The sequence below is a fragment of the Thunnus maccoyii genome, chromosome 7 (genome assembly GCF_910596095.1).
Source record: "Thunnus maccoyii chromosome 7, fThuMac1.1, whole genome shotgun sequence".
NCBI lineage: Eukaryota > Metazoa > Chordata > Actinopteri > Scombriformes > Scombridae > Thunnus > Thunnus maccoyii.
In genome coordinates this window covers 32,447,931-32,473,423 of record NC_056539.1, presented here as the reverse complement: position 1 = coordinate 32,473,423, position 25,493 = coordinate 32,447,931, and the positions used below count along the sequence as shown (strand labels likewise).

Genomic DNA, 25,493 nt, shown 5'->3' with positions numbered 1-25,493 from the left:
ACTCTTTGCACATTGGGGTTATGCAATCTATCCAACCAACATCCTCCAAATGAGGAAACTTTTATGGACGTCATCTGAACTGTACCACTGCTCCAGGTCGTAATTACTGCGGCTGCTAGACGGCATCCGTCACTCAAACATAAATATATGTCGTTTTTGGACGATTGACATAATGACCTATTGTGCCATTTTTCTTGGTAAGACAGTCTCTGAATATCACTGACAATATCTGTTAAATGCTACTTGCAAGCTGTAACTTCTGCTGAATAGTGGCCACAAGTGGTATTTTAGAGGATAATTTAGATCTGTACAGGAATAGTTCTACAAATGCATTTATTTGCTTTCTTTCCAGGACTAAGGTAAAAATATTGAAATCGGTCTCATGTCTGTGTTTTAAATATGGAGCTGGAGGCAGGATGTGGTTAGCTTAGCTTAGCTTAGCTTAGCATAAAGACATGGACTTGGCTGTAAAAGTGAAGGGATAGACTTTCAGTCTGGAGTGATTCATCCTGTTGAGTCAGACGGTTCAGATCATGATTAAAGATTAGATCAAAACCTAAAATATAGTCAGACCATGTATGGTCAGTGTGTGAAACTGTGGCTTGTTACAGGGATAGTCAGTGCATGACAAACATTTGAGTCAACAAGAAGGTAAATGAAGTTGCAAGAACAATACTTTCCACTCATATCTTGTTTGATGTTTTAATTTTAATTATATCTATTCTAATTATCTGTTAACTCCCCCTGCTCTTTCATCTGTTTCTATCTGAGGATGTCTGTAAACATATGTTCTCATCCATATGTTTACAAATGATTAGCATGCTAGGCTAACAGTCTGTCAGCTGTGACGTCTTTCAGAGCACACAAACACTGTAAACCCACCTGTCACCTGCCCAGCACAGTGCTGTTATACCAGAAACACCACAGCTACACCTTATTTTTATATCTATGGGCTAAACACAGCATGACTATGCTATAAATGCTAGCCACGCTAACTAGCTGCTAGCTGCCATGCAGGCTGCTAAAATGGATCCATCGTGTTTCTTTGTATCTGCAGGTTGGTGCTCCTGTCAGTGTTGTAGCCTCTATATGAGTCTCTTCAGTCAGTAAATGTGTGTTTTTAAAACTTATTTTGGGACTGCGATTCTCTCTCAGTCCCGCTGAGAGCGAGCTGCACTCGGGGCTCTGCTATAAACGCCCCCCGAGGATGTAGGAGAAACTGTTCATGCCGATCCATTTTGAAAGAGCAAAGGGGAACTCAAACAGAAGAGCAGACAAACAGAAGGTATTATATACTGTATGTAAGCAGGATCCTTAACCCTCCTGTTGTCTTCGGGTCAAACTTGACCCATTTTCAAATGTTTTTATATCAGAAATATAGATTTCTTTCATCTAATTGCCTGAAAATCACATGGATGGTTCCATACCACACACTTTGCAACAACAGGAGGGTTAAGGGGTGTTTTTTTGGAAACAGACATTGACTATTTTCACCACTTGTATGATACACAGCATGACCAAATCTGATCTAGAACCTATTCAGGTAGTGCTCAGTGTTTGATCCAGTAGACTGTCTGAGCCTGAATCCATTCACAGGCACGAAAAAAAAGGGTTCCTGCAGTAAGAGAGATGCATTTAACTTCCCTCCCACTGGCGTGTTTATAATACCTGAACTAGAAACTGGAGTGTGAGAAAGAATGTGTGTGTTTGCATGTCTGTCTGTCATCGGCTACTTAAGGGAATTTCAAACTTAAGACCGGTCGACTGGGGACGTCTTGTCCAATTGGAGACAAAAGCCATGTCCCCAATTGGGAAAAAGCTGATTTTTGGGTCAGTGGTTACAATAAGTGTCCAGGAAATGAATGCAAGTCTATGTAATGTCCCTAAAACTGACCTAGGACAACTTGTGTGTGTATATATATATATATATATATGTGTGTGTGTATGTGTGTGTATATGGTCATACAAAGCAGACACTGCAGGTCTGCTGGGAAGTGTGAAACAGACACGAACCAGAGAGACAGACGCCTCGTTTGTTTATACTGAAGCAGAAGAGCAGAGTGTGTAGAGAGAGAGAGAGAGAGAGAGAGAGAGAGAGAGAGAGAAATGAGAGTAACAAGGATGAGTAAGAAGCCAAAGACAGAAAACTCGGGATGATGAAGAGAAAAGAAAGAAGGTTAGTGTGAGAAAACTGACACAAGATTTTTTTGTGTTTTGGAAAGGCTGAAACCATTTTCCACTCTGAGTTTCCAGCATTCGCTCACCTACTCAAGTTCTTCACTTTCTTGGCCTTCGTGTGTGTGTAACCGACACGTGGGCCGACTCCTGCCTCTGTTATTTTTGGCCGTGACAATCTTTTGAATATTTTGAAGATGAACTGTTCAAACTTTTTAATATCAAACATTTTTTTTATTTTTTGCATTTTGGCACATTACATCATACTTATATTACCGTATTGGCTGAATATAAGACAACCCTGATTATAAGACAAACTCTCCTGTTCCAACACCTGGTTTTGGAAAAGAGACTTTCTGAAGATATAACACACTTTCATATTCATCCTGTTGGGAAAGTTTCCCTTAGATAATATTAAACCAAGGAGAAGAGAGTTCGCTTCCTTAAAGTGTTTCTCTCGAGAAAGTGAAATACTTCCATTAAAAAGCTACAATATGTAAGATTTGGCCAGAATTTTAGTTTAAAACATTCAACATCATCAACAGAATGTAAAGAAATAACAGTTTTGATGTATGTATTGTGTCAGATATCTACTGAAGTTAGCATGCTAACCAGCTAGCTCCGGCCCGTACTGTCCCGTAATACCACTTTGTACTTGAGGGGGGCGATAGTGAGTCACTGTAGTGTCCAGTCTGCTCTCAGTTTAACATGAGAGGAAGAAGAAATAGCGCCGCCCAGAGCAACCGACAGAGCAACCAACCCCCCCAGGAACAGCGCCGGGCCGTGAGGCCAATTTGACATAGCGGCCAAACCGTGTAATTACGTCACGTGATGCTATTGGGCCCAAAAAGATGTCCGTAAATCAGCGGATACATTTTTTTGAGCGTCACAACCGCCGCGAAATGACTCTTCTCATTATCAGAATTTGATTCATTCGGTCCGATCACATTTCGAAAGCCTAAAAGAGCTGCAAGATTCAATTGTTTTATCCCCATTCAAGTTAGCCGGAGAGCTAAACCGGAAGTAGCCGACTCGGCCGGTGAAAGCCACTAGTGCGCACGCTCTATGGGCCCAATCATCCTGGAAGATCTGGGTAATATTACACACGGAAAAGTTGAACTTTTTTGGCTTCATGCGCCACCGAGCCTTGCCTCCGACGCTGTATCCAGTTCTTTTTATACATACATGAATGCTGGTAAAATTTTCACTGTAGGACTGTTAATATGTCACTTTATTAAGTTTTAAAACATTTTTCAGGTGAGAAAGTAACCATTTAGATTCCTAATATGTGGTCAGTTCATCCAAATAACACATATTTGGAAAGTAGCACTGGATGAGACATCAGCTGGTCGTCTCAGCTGATCTGATGAACTGCGCTTGGTTGCACCGGCTATGTGTAAACTGGCACGAGCCATTTGGCATCTTAGCACATCGTTATAAGCTGCATCAATATTGAAATATCATATAAATAAAGTAGATCTCTACTGGATTACTGTGTTGTAAAATGGCAGCAATTAATAAAAAAATGATGCTGTTTTACCATCAGTGAGTTCAGTTTATGATTCACACCTACCATAGAGACACGTGTGTAACTATATAGTTGTTACTTAGAGTTATGTTGTATCTTATCTCTGTGGTGCAACCGCTTTCTGCTGTGTGCAGCTCTTTGATAACTTACTGCTGGCTCTAATGTCTCTGCAGCATTTTGATATCTTGACGACGTCTCACAGATTGACTGTAAACAGAAAGCTTAACGCTATATTCAGTGAGTGATAATGGTGGTGGGCCAATTCATACACATTGTACCTTTAAAAGCAGAACATAAATTATAATGAATCACACTCTCACACTATCACTCGACAGGCTCTTGGAAGTGGTCAAAATTATTTTCTCACAGTTAGAATTTTTTTTTGGACAGTCTTTGTCTATTTTAGCTCCTTATCATCAGTTCCTGCAGTAAAGACGTCAGGAGACGTGTTGGACTTGTTTTCAGTCATGAATTTATTTCCTCTGCAGCAGAAAAATATGTTACAAGAGCTTTCAGAAACTCCTGCAGGTTAAACTGAGCTAATCTAACACTTTTAGTGCTGACTAACTGACTCGCTGTATATCATGGATGCATAATAAGAGCTGGATACCGGACTAAAAATGGCGCCCATTCAGTCCTATAGGAATAGCTCGCCTGGCGCATATGCCAAAAAAAAGTTTCTAGCGTCCGAGGAAAGTTTTACAAACATAAAACCTCCATGGATCAAAAGTTCATAATAGAAAGAGTCATAATTGACATTGTTTGCAGTTCGAGGCGTCCTGTCAACAGTTTTACAGGCGTCTCTTTTACAACGGTGGTTTATGGGGAAAATACTTTTTGAGCCGCAGGGGGATTTTTTGCTGCAATACCGCGAGTGGCCACTGGGAAAAACTGGCTGCAAGGCTGCACGGCTCCAGCTCTTATTATACATCCATGCTGTAAACCAACTGGAAGAAACTTGCTAGCTTAGCAACATTAAGGCTATAAAGTAAACAACCCATAATGCAACACTCTCTATAGGAGCCAGTGATACAGCAGCACCTCAAATATAACAGAACACCTCAAATGTAATTTCAAGAATAAAATATCGTCTTATACTCGTGACAATACATTATAATGTTTTTCAGTTTACATTATCTGTTGAGATATTTCAGCTGGACCACAGCGGTGGACTGACCGACAGACTAAAGTCGAAGCCAAGATGTTTTAGTTCTGCAACCATCAGCAAGTTTTTAAAAAAATAAATGTAAATGTAAAATAAATTATTCTTTTTCATCTACCAGGTGTTGCTTTGAGCACAATATCTTGGTTTTTATGTGCTTAAATGTCTATAAAGCATCAAACCTGCAGCTAAATTAAATAATCCTCCTCCTTCATTTATCATCTACATGACATGAAGCACAAGTCGGGGCTCAGAGGGGCGACGTCTGACCTCATGTGCATGGCAGGTACTTGGTGAGTCGGTCTCAGCTCTGTGGAGAGATGCCCTGAATCCCTTCAGTTATTGATATTCTTCTGACTCCACTCTGAGTGGATCTGTGGCAGAGAGTCAGGAACCGCTGCCAAAATGAGAGGATTATCGGGTTGGACCGAGCCACTGACAGGGATTCAACATAATCATGCCATTTCATTGTGTAGCACCTCTGGGAAACTTGTGGGTTTGCCTGCGTGAGTGTGTTTGTGTGTGTGTGTGTCCAATATTCAGGAGAAAAACGAGGGGTGGAAGGGAAGCGATAGAGTCCCGCCAGATTCTGTGTCAGCAGCTGACAGCAGGATTTAAGACCAGAGCTTCCAGTAAAAAGGAGCTCCTCCATGAATCTTAGTTCCAGTCTGGATCACAGCGTCGACGCTGCGTTCATAGACAAAAATCAATGCAAACTGTTGCTGTTGTTGTTGTTGTCAAGAAGAAACACTTACAGTAGCTACGGAAGCTACACTTAGTTTATATTTTATAAAGTTCAGCGCTGTAGAATGTGAACATGCTGCCTGTTAAGAAATGTTTTATAATATGACAACGCTACGGTAAAAATTTAGCTAGCTTGGTTAGCTTACAGGAAAGAGCGCGGTTTGAGTTAAAATAAATTACTCTCTTTTGTACGAAATCTGCTGTTTTGTTGACCCGTCCGTCCACTCCGACCTCCTCCCGACACAAACTTTATTGCTCAATAATAACGTCAGCTGATTTCCTGTTTCGCTCCCCGTCATGGTTACTACGGCTGCTAGAGGGCGCCGTCACTCAAACACAAACATCTTTTATGGGGCTCTTGCTGAAACGACTGATCCAATAATTATCTCTTGTTGTTTTTTGGACATTAAAGGACCAAAAAAAAACATATTTTCTCAATTAGCTTCATTTTATAAAAGGTATGAGATTCTATATATACACATATTATCTTCTGTGTAGACGTTTCTTACTGGTTAAATTGGAAAAAGATGATGTCATGTATGTCTGTGCACCTATCAGATTCAAATGTTGATAACCTTAGGGGTCTTAATAAATGATAACTAATGATGTTTCTTTTCCAGACTTTTATTGTCATTGAGAAATACTTTTCAGGGGCTTTGAGGACACAGCTGATTATTTGATCCTGTTATTTTATTTTGCTCTCAGTGATTTTGAATAGTGCATTCATCTACTCAGCCCACACAAGATCTTCATTAATTGTAACTGGAAAAAGCCACAAAGTTAGTTACATGAAACCAGTAAGATCTGGAATATAAAGTCACGCAAGATGAAGCAAGTCTTTCATAAATATCTCTTAAGTCCAACTTCTCGTAGCAGCAGAGGAATAAATCTCTGTTTTACTCTTTACAGGCCCTGCACGCATACACACACACACACACACACACACACACACACACACACACACACACACACACACACACACACACACACAGAGCACTGGAGCAGGGTGGAGAGCAGTGCCGAGGTCATAAAAGGTGAACTGGTCTACACTTGGCCTGTCTGGAAGGTCTGAGAAGTTCTGTTTTCAACACAAACTGGGAAAAACAGTCTGAGATGTTTATAGTGATCATGTCTGTCCAGGTCATATTGATCACTATTATAATCGGATTCTTTTTCTTTATTTCTCATGCAGATTACAATCTAACTGACATTTATTACATGAATATAAAAGTAGTTAAACAGGCAGCTTTGCTATTTATTGAATTTTACTGACAGTTTCAAGACGTTTTTGCTTTGAGGAGACGACGTTGTTCATTGAGATTATTATTCCCTCCGTGATTTCTATGAGCACGCAGCAGCAACCTCGGGTCACCAGCTGCGAGCAGACGGGTTACTGCGAGGTAATAACGGTGCCGCAGCCGTCGAGTACATATCATATGTGGAAAAAATAGAATTATCATAGTTTTAAAGCATTTTTTTCCATATGTTGTCATGTATGAAAAGACCCAAAATGAACACTGTAAGCAGACTACTTGATTACCGATTCTGTGGGGGTAATTAAGGTGAACTGGCCATTTAAAGTAAGGTGGTATTTGTTTGTCATACCGTCTAAATGTAAACACATATTAGTTGTTGTTACTGTCCTCGTTTCAGGGGATCCACATAAAAACTGTCAATCATCCGGTCACAGCGGCGTTTGAATTAGAAACTGTGAAATCTCATCCGTGCTGCTGCAGTATTTCTGCCATGTGACCCGTGAAGGCTTCAGCAGGACTGAAAAAGAAAAACTTTCTGCTGGTGATGTTTTCATCTATATTTGAAGCTTCAAGTCAAGTCAACAGTATATCACTTCAGATGTGACCTGCATCCTCACCCCACTGACTCACCGCCATTGACTTTTCACTTCACTTTTAGCTCTGAACTCCCTGACACTGAACACACACACACACACACACACACACACACACACACACACACACACACACACACACACACAGTGATGCATTCAAAGACATCCTCTCCTGGAAACTGCTGCACATACACAAAGTATTTCTCCCACACGCCCACAAGTTGACGCAATCAGACACAGATTCTGTATCTCAAACGGACAAACAAAATCCAAACTAACTGCATGTAAACACCACAAGAGATGAGTAAGAAAATACTGTACTGAACGCTGCCGAAAACGACGCTATGAGAGCGCCAAGAGTGACCCAAAACAGTGAAGTTGCAGCTAAACAATGAGCTGAAACTCGCTATAAAGCTCCATAAAGCCGAGCCGAAGTGTTTGAACAAATGATCAGTGCTGTCTTTTTTCTTATGAGGAAAGTATCTTTCAATACGACTGTGAGGTGGGGCAGCACGTGTAGCCACTTCTCCTTGAAAGAACACAAGTTTTTTAAAAAAGTCCATGTGAGAGTGAACTGTAATGAACTGAGGAGAAGTGAACAGCCTCATTCTGAAGATGTGACCTGTATCCTCAGCAGCAGCACGTATGAACCGTGTCAAACAGACTCGTGACTCACTCACACATTACAGCGGCGGGAGACTTTCTTCGTGCTTCGCTGTAATATTACATTTTCTCTCACGAAGGTCGAGTACAAACACAGCGGCGGCGATGGTGAAAAGAAACTTTTACAGCCAGGAGAAGCAAAGAAGACTTTATAAGAGCACAGAGTCGGTGTGTAATAGAAGATACAAGGAGAATAAAGAGGGAGGATGAGGACAAATGAAACAATAACTGCATCTATAGGTGGAAAAATACACATCTGAGGAGAAAAAACAGACACACAAAAGGCTGTAATGTCTGGATTGTGTGTCCTCATCTCCCCTTAATACCATAAATGTTGTACATAACACTACAGAAGACCATTTTCCTCTCTTTCTATCCGTCTCTCTCACTGTCAGCGCCTCCATTTCTCCCAGAGTTCATTGCTCAGCGGGGGAGCTACAGGTGTCCGCCCGGTGCCCCCGTATCTCCACATGCCTGTGTCTGCGCCGAGGGATCAAACATGGCGTCAAAGAGGGATTTTTTTCCTACTGATGTTTTTTTAATGCTGCAGCCCTCCCCCCCCTCCCCCCGACACACACCTCCTCTAAATCACTGGCTCTCTCTCTCTCCCCCCAGCAGGTGGGGGGGGGGGATCTGGGTGAGCCCCTGCTCACTGTGTGGGTGAGGAGGACCGCAGGGCTGCGGGTGGAACCAGCAGCACATACAGCATATTTAACCACAACAGACCTCTTATATGAAAGAACACGGAGGACATGAAGGGGAACTGTTTTTATAGAGAACTAAAGTAAAACTAATCCAGTAATATCCAGTAGTAAATAGTAATAATTAAGACTCTATTATCCTTATTTAATATTTCTGTTTTCAGCAGACTTTAATGAACACAATTTCCCACAAACCCAAGACCATCATGAGTTAAATGGATTAGCTTGTTGACCCAAAAATCAGACTTGAATGGATATATTTATATATACAGTTTGCCCAAAAGTGCTCCTGGTTCTGTCAAAAGCAAAAAAAAAACATTATTTAAAGGTGCAGTGTGTAGAATTTAGTAAACAGACTTGGCAGAAATTGAATATAATATTCATAAGTATGTTTTAATCAGTGTATAATCACCTGAAAAAGAGAATCGTCATGTTTTCGTTACCTTAGAATGAGACTTTATATCTAAAGAGGGAGCTGGTCGTCTTCCATGGAGGCCGCCATGTTGCTACAGTAGCCCAGAACGGACAAACCAAAACAATGGCAAGCTTCACAGCCACTGTAGCGTGTAAGGGGAGGGGTATTCATTTGGTTGCAATCTGCAAACTCACCACTAGATGTCACTAAATCCTACACGCTGCACCTTTAAAAACACCTCCGAAGCTCAGTAATTAAACATGTTTTTACTGGTTTGGTTCACGTTTACACAAACAGATATTGCTGGAACTATTGCTTTTTGAACTTCCTGAACTCTTCTTGTTACAGTGAGGTCACCAGGTTTAGACCAAAACCAGAACCTCTCACCACTCACCGACCATATCTGGCAACCAGCGCTGTAGCCGGAGACGCTGTAGCAGAAGTGCTGACAGAAGGACACACTGTTGTATATATGTACGTTGTATTTACTGTTGCAAGAGGAAACAGTTCCAGGTTATAACATTGCCTAAAATACCAAATTATTGTTTTTACATTTCATAATATAATATTTCATAACTTACATGGTTTGATGCAGAATGTTGCTTGACCACATGTTTTGGACACTTGGCTAACCCCTTTTGTTTTGAGTACAGCTCAACTGTAGCCACAGTTTAGCTCCTGTTGTTCATTTTAAACATGGCCAAAGTGTTAAATAACCAGGTAAACGTATGTAGAAAACTGCCTGTTAGAGACAGAGGCTGAACTGAGAGGCTGCATAAAGGGCCTGTATAAGATAAATAAGGAGTTTTTTTAAACTGTGAATCATGCAAAGCTGCTCTAATGGAGTCCAAAAGTATATATAGAGAGCTGGAAATGAGCATAATAGGTGCCCTTTAAAAATTTTAGGTTAAGTCAGCAAATACAAATAGTTCTTCCAACACCACTAAAAGTTATCTTGATTAAATATTACATGTAGTATGAGCCTTAGCCTTCGTTTGGTAGATTTAGATTTGTTAATTAAATGAGCTGCTCAGGTAGTTGTTTAAATCAAATTCAGAATAACTTTGGTTTTCATTTATTTTTACTTCATTGTAATTCAACACAGAAGAACTTGCAGCTATAGTTGCTGTTATAGCTGATATATATATATATAGCTGATAATATACAGGGCTGATCTCAGTGACCTTATTGTCTTATGAGTACGGAGGGTCGGGACTGAATCCAACACGAACCTTCATCATGGTTTGTATTTTTTTTATTATTATGAAAAGAAACAACTAACTTATTTAACATGTATTAAAGACAAACAGTATGTTTTCATCATGTTGGTTTTCTTAACCTTCCTGTTGTCCTCGGGTCAAATTTGACCCTTTTTTCAAATGTTTTTATATCAGAAATATGGATTTCTTTCATCTAATTGCCTGAAAATCACATGGATGGTTCCATACCACACACTTTGCAAGTACACGTAACGATCACTACTTTCATTGAATTTATGGGTGTTTTATTCAAATTTATAGCATTTGTGGACTTTTGTCTTTTGTTCAAAAGTCGCATGGTCGACAGGAAGACAACAATGCATGCTGGGAAATATGCATATGAAATAGAATTCATAAATATGAGTTCTAAAATGAAATAAAAACCTGAAATTTCAGGTTGAATTTACTTAAATATATATATTTTTTAATAATTACAAGTTAATGACAAAATATTGGTTAAACGCACAATATGTAATTTCAGCTGCTAGGTGTCTCAATCAAAACAATAACAACAGACGGAGTGTGATGACAGTGTGAAGTAGCAAGGCATCATGGGAGTTGTTGTCTTCGTTGTTAAATAACCAGCTTCACCAGGATAGGATTACTCCAGTGTTCATTCAGGATGTTTTACCCGCAGAGGTCTCCTCCTCTCCAGAACAAACGGACCCGGAGATTACAGGTAAAAACACTGAATAAAGCTGTTTCACCTAAAAAAAAAATCAGTGTTTCTCTGACGATGTTTGGTGACCACCGGATGTCCGGTACGGGCTGTTAGCCGAGCTGCTGCTAACGTTTGTCCAGTTTATTTCTCTGATAACTTAAGATCCAGACGTCCAATGACTAAAATCCTTCTTCCAGCTAAAAGATATAGTTAAAAAACAACCTAAATTTATCATGAAAATGTGGCTTAAAACTTAATAAAAGTCACAAAAGTGGAACAACCACAACACCGATGTATTATCTTGTATGTGTGTAAGTTACTCTTTGGTAGACGCCATTGTAGCGGACAAACACAGCGCCGCCGTATGCATCTGGTGCATGTTTACTCTTTGGTAGAGGAGGTATGACGCCATCGACAGGCGACCAAATGAAACGGTCCGTTACTTTGATTAAATTACAGATTTCTCTGAGTTTGAACATTGTTGGAAACATTTGGGATAATGTAAGTACACAACTCAACAACATATATAACATAGGTCTAGTTGTTTTTAGACATTTTAATGTGGAATAATTACATATTATAGCTTTAACTACACTAAACTCCTGTATGATGTTTTACAGTGTATTAAAAATGATACATCAGCATCCAGAACATGTAAAAGAAGACAGAGATGCTCAGTTCAGCCCTTTATCTGCTTCCACCTGCAGCCTGCGACGCTTTATCACGAGATGCCATCAACGCTACACAAAAGTCCAGTCATGAGCTCTGATTGTCTCGACCCGGCAGAGATCATCTCTCACTTCCGATCTCACTCCGCCGTCGCCGACACAATGCTTTTATATCTGCTCCATTGTTCCTCAACAGCCTCTCAGCCATTTTTTTTTTTTTTTTTTTTTGTCTCTCTGGCGTGTCGCCGACAAACAAAGGCACCGCTGTTGTGCTTGTGTCTGGGAAGGGAAGCACCCTCTGTGATTATATCATCGAAACACCCAAACCGCACGCCGTAAATTGCACGCCACGTAAAAAAAAAAAAAAAACTTCATTACGACCTTTCCAAGTCATTGCAAGGTTTTTACTGTTAATTAAAATTCCATTTACAGGAGCTGGGTGGAGAGGAAAAAAAACACACTCACACACACTCAGTGCTTCATGAACTGTCAGTGAAAGACAGCTGAGACAAAAAGGCGGCCATTGTGGAATTTAAACAAGGGTTGGCTCTCGTTTGTGTGAGGTGGGCTGGTTCATATAGTGCCGGCAACAATTTGGAGTCCCATATTTCACACTAAAAAAAAAAAAAAAAAAAGGCAAAGACCTCTCTCTCTCTCATGCATTAAGAACACATTAAGGTCGGATCAAAAGCAGGATTGTGAGAAATCTGGAGTCACGAGGGCCGGGTGCAGAAATCAATGCACAAGGAATCGATTAAAAAAAAAAAAAAAAGGCCATCAGATGCACTGCGCCAGCTTTACAAGGCCTCGGGGTTGACCACCGTGACGACTCTTTCTTCCATTCATGAAACTATAAACACACTGGGACAGGGCATGAATGTCTCATTTGTGGATTATGTACATGTGCAGCCGCCGCCGCCGCCGCCGTCGCCGCCGCCGTCCTCCACCACGTGTGTGAGCGCCCAGCGTGTCGTCGTGCATGGCCAGGTTTAGCACTGTCATTCTCTTCTTCTTTGTGTCTGCAGGCTCTCTGCTCCACTGCTGCACTGCTGCTGTGTCGTTTCATGCCTCGGCTACATTTAAGCCTCATGTGTTTCCAGTTAAAATACGGGGGCCCGGTGGCTGCAGCTCTGAATGCGTGATTGTGCTGCAGTTGAATAATTAGTCTGAGGTGACAGAAAAGCAATACAGTACATCCAGTGCACAGTCATAAAGATGTGGTTTAGGCTGTGCTTTAAGTGCCTTTAACCCTTTAATTCACCACAATTAAACGCTGCACGTGCTGTAAAGTGTCCAGAAATAGACGCAGAAGAAGTATTTAGATCCTTTACTTAAAGGAGAAGTGCAACTATCGGCTCATACTTGTTGCTCTACTGGATCTATTCTCAATAATATCATCACGTTCTCAGATTGGATCAGTTATCTGATCATTTTCGATTGAATCTCTTATCAAACTTTTTATCCTTCATCACTCTTTCAATAGAAAACATGCAGCTTCTCAGTTTTATCCAACTGTCACTGGTTAACATAAACAGATTAGATCAGCTGTAGATGATTAATTATCTAAACAGCTAAAATTAAAAGTTTTCTCTGGTTAATGTGCTTTCTGTATTCAGACAAAGATTGTTTCTGAGTAAAAAGACACGTCACTCTGTGCCGTCGCCAGTGGACTGTGTGTTTCTGTAGTTTCAGAGACTCTTTCGTCACTTTAATAATCTTCCAGTTAAACATAAACTCACATATCAACACGTCAACCAGCTTCATAGTTCTGAATCAGTAGCTGCTGAAGCACAGATCAGTGTCAGATACGTATAATTAACATTTCATATATTATGCTGCTCATCTCATTTTCATATTGTCAACATTAAATCAGGCCGCCACTACAATACACACTTTGTTTCTGCCTTTTTAAGCCAACAAAAGGTGATTAAACATCTTTAGTAACTTAACTAGTAGGATTCAATAAGTGGACATCCTGGATCATAATCAATAAGACAGCCTCAACTACAAATATGAAAACCAAAGTTGTAATAAGTTTAAGTTTTCTTTTAAGTGAAAGAAGCTATAGAAAATGAAAGTATCACATCATAAAATGAATGATGTCAGATCAGACACTGGTTCTACTGGTCGTTCTGGGACCGACAACGTGTTTTGTTGTGTTTAATTTGCAGGATCTGTTGAAACTCTTCTCTACACAGCAGCAGTTGAACTATTAAAGTGACATTTTCATCGATTCGGTTCGTTCCTGTTCTGCAGGAGCCAACGGCGCAGCAGCAGCAGCAGCAGCAGGTAAACAGCACGACACCGACAGCTACATTATTACTGCACAGCTTCTTCTACGTTTACAATACAATAAAAAGGAAACCATAACTGTCTGCTGCAACTGTATGAAACAATAATCTAGGTCACAGTCTCTCCAAAAAAAAAAAAAAAAAAAAAAAACTCTCCTACAGCATTGCAAAAGATGAGTTTGGCACAGACAGATGACATTATAATAGCTTTTAAATTGCAAACAGCAATTATGTGCTGAGTGAGTTATGGGACGGTGCCCAGGTTTGTAAGACAGACACGGATATTTTCTTTTGTCTAAGTTCTTATTGGGTTTTTATCGTGAGATGTAATTAGTGAAAACTGCAGCGTAAACACTCTTAATGACAGAACACCACCTTGGCACAACTGTGACACACCTGTAGCATCCTGAACCTGAATCCTGTCGGACAGCTTTGACACGTGTCAGCAGGGGAAACGAAAGACGCGTGATCTTAACGGATCACATGTAAGAACATTGGGCACTCTGTAAGGTTGGGAGTCCAATAGCTGGTTCTACTTTAGATCTGGTTCCAGGTTGGTAAAAAAATACCCAGATTCTCTTAAGCCATGTGAATCTTGGGTAACTGTTGTTTCTGCTGTGAGAAATGACAAAAGATTACTGCCGGCCAATAAAATCAGCTGCAGAAAATTAATATTAACTCCTGCAGTAACTTTACATTCTTCTCTAGTGAAACAGTTTGATGGCTTCGCATCAATTTCAGAAGTAAAAAAAAAAAGTCTCAGTTAAACTTTTATACAAATCACTGCTGAATAATCTGTCCTAACCGAGCATGTTAGTGTCATTGAGTCATTGTTTCAGATTGGTTTTATTCTTTTTATGTCATTTATTTTTCATCTAGACAGCTACTGGGAATCTGAAGTTATATTCAGGATGTAATACTTTAATATTCTCTGATATTATGATGTATGTTCGAGACATTTTTATCTGAGTTTGTCTCAACTTATTGTTGTTGCTGCTCTTGGCCAGGACCTTCTTCTTGAAAAAAAAAAAGAGGTTTTTATTGGTTAAATAAAAAAGTTTTTATTTAATAGTTATGAATCAGGACTTCCAGTATTTGGAGCATGAAGCTTGTGAAGAATAAGTATGTCAGTAGTCAGTAGGCCACAGCTGTTATTTCACTGTGTCAAATGCATATTGAATCAACGTTTCATCTGTTGATTGAATCTTCTGCTGCTCGTCTAATCTTCTTGGTAGCTGCAAGGTCTTAATTAGCTCAAAGCTGTTTATGTCAAGGTGTTGCGCCCTTAAAACAGGGGACATAGTGAAGGGAGAGGGATGAAGAAACCGGCACACTGCACATTATATACAGTACGCTCAGTCTCAGGACCACAGTTTCCACAACTAAGTTATCCTCCTATGTTTATCTAAATAATGTAAATTATATTTGTAACCAGTGTGCAACAAAGACTGTAACTTACATGAAATACATTTAGTATTTTAGCTGACACATGAACTGACTTTTTACAGTAATATACTAACGTTTTTATGCACTTTACAGAAAGTATCTCAAGCTCTAGAGAGAGACAATAGCAGCAGCTAGTTTACACAGAAACTTTTAGGCAACTGAAACAGCTGCAAGGAAAGCTTGTAGTCTTGGTAAAACCTGCACTGATTGTTTTTTTTTTTTTTTTGGGTCACTTTAGCAACATGAATGTTGAAGTGATGTTTGTGTCCTGATGAATCTTAATCCAGTATTCACTCTCTTTTAGCTCCGGTTTTGGTTTCCACCAGCTCTGGAGAAAAAAATCTCTCATTAGCTGCTAAATATTTGACTTTCTTCACCTGCTGGTCTGTAACTGTGTCTGTCTGCTGTTTGCTGCTGAGCAGGCGGTGCACAGCGGGTTCACCAGAGTTTGTTTGATGTCTGCAGCTGCTGGAAACATTCAGACTGAACCAAACCGTGAAGTCAAGGCTCCAAAAAACTGAAACAAATACCTGGAAGAATTCAAAAATATGTAGAATGTGTTGACTTTTTACAACTATTTTTTTTATTAATGTACTAAAAGCCATTCTAGGCGAACTTCCCAGAGTCATTATCTCAAATCTAACGACACATATCTGCTGTCTGTCACTGATGTGCAGACAGAGACGGGAAACAAAGTCTTCATGTTTTTGGCTTCGGTCACTTTAAAGAGTCTGCAGAGAGAAATTAAAGAGAGGAATCTGACATCTCTGGCTAAACACCAAGGCTAATGTAACATCTATGTTAAATGGCTCTTATTAATTTTGTGTTTTAGTTCGTTTTAGCTATTATTTATTTTTGTAATTTTCTCTGTACTTAGCTTATTGTAGCTGATTTTTAGTATTGTTGTATTTGCTTATGCTGCCGTCCTTGTCAGGCAAAATATAGGTTTCCAACCTCAGTGGGTCTAAAACCTCTTATCAGGCACAAGAAATAATGTACCCAAAATAAGAAGGTTACTGTTCTTAAACCCTTTTGATAACAGTCAGAATGAGTGTAAGTGATCCTGAAAATGGGTTTAAAGGTCTTTGCACACCAAGTCCAGTTTTTTTTCCAACGTCAAAAAATAAATACAATGTCACGTTGTGTCAATCACGTTTACACACCGACTCCGAAAGTTTCGTCCACCATTAAAGTTTTCGGAGCAGGTTCAATTTTCTGTGGGTTTCTTGCATCCGTTAAAAGTCTTTACAGAGTTGTTTGACCACTCAGAGCCACCGTACACGCAAACGACACAGCCTCAAAACACTGATACTATCAGCTCCAGCAGAGAAGTTATACACAGACTGATCACAGGACGACTGTTGACCATGATCTTGTCTGTATGTTGCAGCGTTTTGAGGCCGTGTCCTGAATATCTGTGTGCTGCCAGCAGCTGTTCAGGATCAACTGGATCGTAGAAACTGGTGGTCTTCTTTTTACTGTGTGGTTCTTTCTTTTTCTTTCAAGACGTGAGAGGACCACGAAATCATCCTCACTGCTTGAAGGCTCCATTTTGCTTCGTATTGCGAATTTTCACAACGAATAGAATAATAAAACGCATCAGACTCGGTGTGCAAGATTTCTGCGCGTAATGATTTTCGTCGGATGATGGATTTAAAAAACGCATATGAAAAAAACGGACTTGGTGTGCAAAGACCTTAGGTGTCCTATGCAAGCGGCAACCTCCGGGGCTGAAAAGTGAAGCCAATGCGGAAGTGCCAAAAACCTGCATTCTCTCTAACGGCCAGCAGGGGGCGACTCCACTGGCTGCAAAAAGAAGTCCGATTGTATGGAAGTCTATGAGAAAATGACCCTACTTCTCTGTTGATTAATTACCTCAGTAAACTGTTTCCTAACGAGTTTATGATCTCAATCACTAGTTTCAAGTCTTCTTCAATACAGCATGATGTTCATTTTGTAAATTATGGTCCCATTTAGAGGAAAATAGACAATAAAGCAGCGTATGCTTTAGGGTGTGGCTACCATGTGATTGACAAGTTGCCACCACGGCGACGACGTTGCTTACGTAACGTAACCATGGCGTATGGGCGTAGCTGCTGCTATTTCACGGTGTGATTTTAGTTCACTAAAGTTAATTGTAACATTGCGGTCACCTAAAAACAGTCTTATTCAGTGTTTGGTTGTAATAAAACACTCATCAATGAGTCGGATGATCAGTTTTTCCGGGGAGTACATTTTGTTAGTTTTAGGCCTGTTTTCCGCTAGCGAAAATTAGCATTAGCATTATCACTGTTAACCATGGGTTGTAAATACACCATGCCAACCATGCTAGCAGCTAGCACTATGGTCAGCTCCACCCTCTCGTTCAAAAATGGTCACTTCTGGCTCCAAAAATCAAACATGGCGACGGCCAAATCCAAGACGACGATGGTCAAATCGCTACGCTCGAGGCTTCAAAATGACAGTTCGCAAACCAATGGGTGACGTCACGGTGACTACGTCCATTTTTTAATTTACAGTCTATGGTCCTACGGGTGGGACAGCGTCGCTTAACAGGTTAAAAACCTTTTCCGAACCTTAATCGAATGTTTTAATAATCTTCCTCTCACCTACCCGACCTCCTCTGTAAGACTTGCTGTAAAATAAATTTAAAAACCACTACCAGTGAACATCATCCATCCAGGCAACAGTTACGTTTCATGTAATACATGCCGCATATAAATACAGTATATTTTGACAGTTTACGTCATGTATAATCATTTACTTCTTAACGTTCCACCAGTGGCCTTAGAGTTATATGAGCTAAACAGAGCTGTGACAGTATGTGTGAAGCACAGTTCACATTCAGGTCAGCGCTGACACAAACATACACACACGAGTTTACATGTCAATCATCGTCTTTTTGTAGCTGCCAGTGTATAAAGCTTTAAATATTTTATTCTGTTTCCATCAAGAGCTTTAAAAAAAAACCAGCCCCACTGGGAAGCTTCACCCCGAGAGAGCAGCAGCAGTAGAGTCTGATTAGAGCGGCGCACCTTTCACACCCCACAGGAGGCGTCCTTACAACTGCCTGACTATAACCCGGAGTCCTCTTCACATGATGTTACAACAACTCCACAGTCACTCTCATTATCCAGGAGCCACACACACACACACACACACACACACACACTGAGCCAGACAAAGAGAGCATCGCCTCAGCCACCACTGCCAGCATCATCATCACCACCGCCACAATGTGTTTACAACTGCTGTCACACCCTGACGAGGCACCCGAACATCACAAATGTTTTGCGGCGTGCGGTGCGTCACAGAGCGTTTTCCCCCCACTTTTCTGTGCATCTGTCAGACGTGCCTCACAGAGGGAAAAGGGTGAACGCCGGGTCACTACATCTAGCGTTCCCAGAGCAGTCCCAATCAGTGTCTGGGCCTTTTTCTGGGAGGAGGGGGGGGGGGGGGGGGGGGGCTGAGTGAAGGAGCCAGTGGACCCAGCAGTGACAGCAGCCCGCTTCAGAGAGGGAGCCCACGGGCTTCAGTCGTCTGTCTGAGAAGGGTTTCTTATCAAAAGTAGCGAGGCCCTTCATGTCTCCGTCCGTCCGCCCGCCCGGTGCTGGCTCCAGCCGCTGCATCACTCCGGTTTTTAATTATCTCCTGCGAGAGAGGAGCAGCCGTGCAGCCGGCTCATTAGGTGTGTCAGCAGGGACGAGCAGTAACCTGCAGTAACCCCTGCCGTCTCCTCTCCACCGTCACTGCTGTCTCATCCGCTGCTTCTCCTTTTTTTTTTCCCGCCTCTTTGCTCTTTCTTATCTCATCCGTCTTTTTATATTTCTGTCTTACGTCTCTAGATTGTGACTAAGAGTTTTGCTTTTTTTTATTATTATTACTATAATTAAATGATGAGTTCTTGTCGGGGGGTGTAATTTAAAACTGTGGGTCACATTTTAAGCTACGCTAGATCGATTTCACGTGTCACCTGAAAATTGTTGAAAATTATTATCAGAAAGCTCAAAAGGCAACACCTTGAGCTTTAGCTGAACTTTGTCACCTCTTCTGTTTTCTTTTGTTTCTTTCTTCTGTGCAGGAAGTAGAGAAGTAAATATTCCTCCATGTTCGTCATGGAAACGCTCTGAAATCTTTTTTTTTTTCTTTGTGTGAAGCTTTTTGAAGCTCTTTCTCCTTTGCTTGGGTGCTTTAGGTTATGTTTTTTTTTTAAATTATCAACAGGGGATGTACTGTGAGCTCTTCACCTGGTGCAATAATTAGGTCTTTAAAGTCAAAATGTTTCCTTCTTTCAGTTTTTTATTCTTCCCTTTCAAAGTAAAACAATATTATAGCTCTCAAGTCATTAATATGATTGATTTCTCAAAGTCTTCTTGTCTTAAAACAAATATTTAAAAATAAAAAAAGTCAAGTATTGCAGAAAGATTACAAAACAAATCAATTAGTATCAAAAATTTTCAAAAATATTTCATATATATCATTTATTACACCTTACAGTTTTTCCATTATTCTTATACTATTATTGTATTTTATTATCTCACATTGTTTTTCTATATTAATATGTCTACATACATACAAACAGAAACATGTATATACATTGATAATACAGTAAATATTTGTTTACATAATTTTTATTCACATTATATATTTTTTATGCATCTCATACACAATATTTCTTTGGTTTTGTATATTCATTGGATTTTTTATTTGAACCTTGTTTTTTCGTCCCTCTTCAGTCTTGTTTTGTGCTGTTTTAATAATTTATTGTCCTCTTGGGATCAATATAGTGATATCTTATTTTTTGTATTGCTTCCACATACTGATATTAATTAATTTCTAATGATAAGTTGATTTGTATTAGAAACAATCTGACATACCACACTGAAATTTTCTGGAATTTATTTACACAAAATAGGATTTTTAGGAGTAATAGACGATAAAAAATAATATCAGGTGACAAAAAGTACTTGTTAAGATAGAGGTTTTTGTAGTGTGTGTCTCTTTCTTCAGTTCCCCCCCCCCCCCCCTGCTGCACCGTTTCCCTCTCATCTTCTCCATCTCCTTGTAAAAATCTTTTATTTTCAGATTTTGACAAATGCAGGAGTCAATCTCCGGTCACCAGATCCTCAGCAGCGGGGGCCTTGCGAGAGAGCGAATCCGATCTGCTGCATTTCATTTTATCTTCTCCACACACACACACACATAGAAAATATTCTGACACCAGGCAAGAAGAAGAAAAAAAAAAAAACATGTTTCTTGCAGGATGCTGTGAACGCGGGTTCATATCGAGGCCACCGAGTTAACGAGAGGAGAGAGAGAGGAGGGAACTTGTTGACAACGAGCTCTCTCTACCAGCCTCTCTGTTTCTTTCTGATCCTTCTCTCTGTGCTCTGAAGTCTGGGTGAAGTCCAACGGGGGGGCGAGAGAGAGAGAGAGAGAGAGAGCCAGAAGTAGCAATTACCGGGGAATGATTGGTACCTGTTGTTGTCAATGATTCGCCATAAAAATACAATTTCTCAGGTTATTAAATAGGCCTTCCCATCTAAGATGCACTTTATTGTTAAAGCTGCTGGAGCCAATCAATGCAGAGCGCCCAGGGCTCCCTCTCCATCATTTAATTACTCCTCTGTCAATCAATGGAAAACACATTTTTAGGGAAAGCTGATCAATACGGAGAGGTGACTTAACTGACGAAAGGGAGTGACTGACAGACACCCATATATGCACACACACACACAGCGGTATAAGGAAACTGGATGTATTGATTATGATAGAGTTTAATGTGCCTCTGCTGGGTGGCGTTAACAACCAGAGCTCTTTTGTGTTTGTGCAGTTTTCCCTCCTCACACGTTCAAGCGTTTGTTTGTTTGTATCCACTAATTACTATAAAAGCAAAAAAATAGACAAATATCCACAGTGGAAGTATCAGTTTCTTGCTAAAATGAGTCATTGTATACATCTTTTAAATAAAAAGTGTTTTTGGACAAACATCAGAAATGCTCCTTTAGCTTAACGCCTCTGAGTGGGCGGACCAGTGTTTGATTGACAGCTGAGCCGACAGTGACACAGACATAATGTAAACAAAGTTAAGGTGCCGACCATGAACCGTGACTGTGACCAATGAAACGTCACTGGTTCACATCCGGCTCGACACCTTTTTAAGAATTAACCATAACTCTCTCTCTCTTCATTTCCAGTCATCTCTCTCTACTGTACACTTTCTAAAATAAGGCATAAAAGGAAATAATAAAGTTGCACTGCTGGTGGTAGCGGTGGTGTTGAAGAATAAGGAGCTCATCATTTACCCGACTGTGTCTCCTAGAAATTCTGATTTTATACAAATAATCTGCAGCAGCAAACGTGTTTCTGACTGGATTAAGTTTTCTAGTGACATTATGAGGAAATGTTGTTAATTAACGTATCTGGCAAGTCACAAAAACCACCAGGTTTTCAACCTAAATTAGCGCAAATTTGAACCAAATTTCCCACATTTGGATGGAAAACTAGCTACACAGATCTGTTTTTGTCTGCTGCTATTTTTCGTCTCTTCAGTGGAGCAGAAACATGCTTCATGTGTGTCATGATTCTTCCACCTCAGCTGAGAGTAAAAACCGTTTTGCGATATTTCAAGACATTTCACACAGGCTTTTTGAGTGCAAATTGAAAATGTGAATAAACACAGTTGTTGAGCGTACATGCAAAATGTTCACTAACAATGTTTTTCATTTGTCTCCTGCCAAAATATCTGATCTTGCAGAACAAAAGTGACGACAGTATTAAACTTTCTTATGGTTCTGTTTATGCACAGCTGGCAGCAGTCGGTTAAGGTTAAGGAATGATCATGATGGTTTAATGGAGAAAAAGTCTTCAATGACTTGAAGCTTGAAGAGACACAATGTGTTTCTTAACAGCTACCTAGCTTACAAACTGAAGTTAGCAGTGCAGTGGTGGCTTATACAGCAAGCAAAGGTGCAACACAAGAAATGTGTCTATAGGAGGATAGAAGGGTGATAAAGATTTATTTAGATGTGCATTTATATCTAAACTACATTAAAAATGTCTACTAAAGTTAGAGAGTCAAAGCTCAGCGTAACTAAAAGTTTTGTGTCGCAGTTTAGTTGAAGTCTGAGTGCGCAGCTCTGCTAACAAATTAGCCTCCAGTTCCACTGCAGCTACGTTTCTCCTTACAAAATACAGAATGGACTTACTCTTTAAAACAGACATGTCGACAAATGTAAAGTTAACAGCTTCAAGTAAACGCTGCCACAACTTTTGTCTCTGGCTGAATATAAGGTTAGTGGGAAGAAAACGTCAGTCACTGTACGTCATACGTCAGTCTGATAATCATGCTAACCACTGTCATGCGATCCACTGACAAAAAGACAAAATTATGTTATTTTTTCCTCCACAATTTGCATGAATCACTGTTTTGTTTTTTATTTATTTCCCACATTGTCACATCCCACATTTGCCTTCACTGTTTATGCTAGCGAGTGGCTAGCAGGTCTTTTGCTAACGTGTGGGGTCTGTGCTGAGGTGCAGGGCGGGTCCGGGTTCGGACCCACGCAGGACTCTGTGTGACAGTGATACATTGGAGTTACACAGCGGATTAATTAAACTTGTACCAAGAGAAAGAAAGGAGAGATGAAAAGAGGGAAAGGTTAAAAGATAATGAAATCTCTCTGACACACAAAACCGCACACACACACGCAGCAGTGGTCGACTCCAGGGATCATCCGTCATTGGCTGGAGATATGAAGAGGGTGTAATAGTTCTGTAACCATTATGAAAGGTGTTGTAATTGACCTCTGCTTGCCGATTGATCCGATGATGACAGATAGGACGGATCATGTGACCCCGTCCGTGTGTGTGTGTGACAGTAATTTAATCAGCTCTCATATTGTTGTTACAATGTGATCAGCTGAAGGACGAGTTTGTTCTCCCTCCGTCTTGCTCTCTCTGTCTGTCTCTTAGTGAGGTGAGGCGGTGAGTGCTACTGTTGCCGTGCCGACCTGAGAGCATCTTCTGCAGTTTCTCACCCTGTATAAACATCCTCCTGTGGTTCATTCAGAGCAAGGTCCTGTCATTATGACACACTGCAGGCAGGCGCACACACACACACGCACACACACACACACACACACACATAAAAGAAATTCTACATGTCAAGTGTGTTTGTTCTGGTGTTAGAACGACGCGACCAGCAAAGCAGCAACCACATCTGACTGTTGAAGCCAAACCTGACGTGCTTTAAGCTGTAGGCTTCAAGTCCAACTGAAGAGAAGGCAAGTTTATTTGTATATAAAATATATTTACACATTTAAATAGAAGCTAAATAAAACAGAAAATAAATATAAGCTAAAAGAATGAAATTAAACTTCCTTCTTTGTCTACTACAGCATGCAGACTGTATCTGTACTTGTCCTTTGAGGGGAAAAAAAATCAGAAACCAAAAGGAAGAAATTTATATTTTATATTGTTTAATTTCATGAAGTTGCCCCTTAGTTTTACATTATTTCAATTAAAAACCATTCCATCATCAGCTTACATAGCTTGAGTCCTTATTTCCATACAGCAAATCAAATCTTTACATAAACGTACGCTCTATCACAGGCAGAGCAGACGGTCACACTGAGCCTGATTGCATCCTGCTACACAACACAAGAGCCTTTAGCTTTCCTGCTAAAGTCTCCTTCTTATATATAACTTAACGAGCAAGAACACACATCTTGTTCTGCACTTTAGCTTGTTGAACGAGCCAACAAACAAACATTCACCAGAGAAAAGTGCACCGCTAACATCAGTTAGCGAGCTAGATAGCTAATTAGCTGCTCAGCTGCAGCACATTAAACCAGTATAACATAATTATAAATATAATTATAGAGTGTAAGCATACCTGCAAATATCACTTCAGACCAGTTAGATGCTGGTTTGGTTGTTACTCTTCAAAATGCCTGTTAGCAACACGCTGTGTTTGCCCATGACTTGTAGCTACAGCTGTTTGTTTACTTTGTCTCTGTTCAATATGGCCGACACTCTGGCTGCCAGCTGCTGTCAATCAACACACAAATAATAATAATAATTATTCAATTGTAATGACCTTTGCTTGAGTGTCATCTACAGAAAAATAAATTAATAAAAAATAAATCAAAAATAATAAATATTAAATCTTTTATACACCTATTTTTAAGATGGCATTTTGGCCAGGTCTGCCATAAGATAATCATTCCCAAGAAACTTCCCGAATAAATAAAAATAAGATTAAGAAAAGCAACAAAGGGAACCGAGATCATATCACATAACCACAACATACCAATCTTTCTACCCATGTTTCTTGTCTCAATTCACTTTCGACTGTCAAATAAAAGGTGAAAATATAATTTTTTAATTTTTATTAAACATTTTAAGAAGCTGGAACCAGATAATTTTTTGATTTTTTGCTTGATAAATGACTTGAAAGTCATTATCAAAATTACTGTCAATTTTATTTCTAATTACTTAATCAATTAACTATTTTTTTCATCAGTTATTACAAGATGAAATGGGTGTTGCTTGACTCCACTAATGTTATTAAATACAAAATGCCACAACAAATGCTCTGATTTAAAATAATACGTATTAATTCTTTGACCTTTATATACTAAAAAACAAACAAAGAGAGAATCACAAAAAAGCCTGAATATAAAAATAAATGTTTTTATCAACTGCAGGCTCAGGACCAGAGTGGACTGTGGGGTCACTCTCAGCTGGGCGCCCGACATGAGTAATAACGAGTCTGTTTTAATAAGCTGCCGTCCTGAGGGTGAGAGTCTTATGAATCTTATGTGGGTCGTGGCCTCAAAAAAAACTCCGGCCTCAAATCCCTCAGCCATCACTTGTATTTTTTATAGTTATTTCACTACTCGCACTCTCTCTACATCTCAAAATTAAC

The 25,493-nt window shown here is 40.0% G+C and overlaps 2 long non-coding RNA genes across 3 annotated transcripts in view; one reads left to right on the top strand and one right to left on the bottom strand.

Moving 5' to 3' along the window:
• LOC121900771 overlaps positions 1-25,493 on the bottom strand; it is an 83,061-nt gene that overhangs the window by 40,063 nt on the left and 17,505 nt on the right. The gene's annotated exons all lie outside the window — the stretch shown is intronic.
• On the top strand, positions 1,987-23,841 carry LOC121900777. 2 transcript variants are annotated; one of them, XR_006097076.1, is made up of 4 exons: positions 1,987-2,176; positions 13,997-14,114; positions 16,765-16,767; positions 23,537-23,841. It is a non-coding gene; the product is annotated as an uncharacterized LOC121900777 (long non-coding RNA). The 2 variants fall into 2 exon arrangements; XR_006097075.1 differs by lacking the exon at positions 16,765-16,767.